Source organism: Symphodus melops (genome assembly GCF_947650265.1).
Source record: "Symphodus melops genome assembly, chromosome: 16".
In the NCBI taxonomy this organism is placed as follows: domain Eukaryota; kingdom Metazoa; phylum Chordata; class Actinopteri; order Labriformes; family Labridae; genus Symphodus; species Symphodus melops.
Window position 1 is genome coordinate 23,379,545 of NC_136706.1, and position 917 is coordinate 23,380,461.

Consider the following 917-nt stretch of genomic DNA (forward strand, 5'->3'; position numbering starts at 1 on the left):
GACTCAGAGGGCAGAACAAACACCTAGCTGTGGGAGTGTCACCCACCTGGGGGAGGGGCCAATGCCCTTTGTGATGTCATGAAGGGAAAGTCTCCAAACGGCCTGTTTGAGCACACATTTTCTGAATTGGGGGGTTTGTAGACAGACTGGAAAAACATGTTAAAGTCAGAGGAACATGGAGAAGAGGATTTTAAACTTCATTAATGTTGTTTAAAGTCAATAAAATATCTGTTTGTAAATAAAGCCTTCATTATCATTAAACAATACGACACATAGACACCCACAACTAAAAACAAAAACGCTAAAAGAAGAGATGAAGAGGGAATATTTACTCTGCAGAAGACACAATTGGTGTGCAGGTAAGAGATAAACATGTCAGTTTGTTTGCTCTAATGTTATCTAAAAGTGTCAAATCTTATTTCTGTCACTGCAGGATAACCACAAGCGCTTCTTTCATTGTTCTGACATGACAACAGTACAGTATTATTAACTCCAACAAGCGTCACAATCTCCCACCTGCACCATAGAGTGGAAATAAAGCATGTCGTGTCGTTCTCTAACCACTAGAGGGCAGACTACTCGCGTCTACGCAGCAGAAATATGGAAGTCTGTGACCTTGTCTCAACCTCCCAACGTTGTGTAATGATGACAAAAACGAAAACAAATATTGTAGAGGCAAACAAATGATAATTAGGATGAAATGTTCTGTTTATCTATTTTCTTTAAGAGTATAAACACCTAACAGGTGACAAGTTCGAGCCCTATTCTCGCCGTCATTATTATTATTATTATTATTATTATTATTATGGCAGATAGATATATTGCCTGAATTTATAATTTGGATATACCAACGAGTCCACATAAATACACGACGGAAAAAAAAAATCTGCTATTTTCTGGGAAAGAAAAAGCGGAAG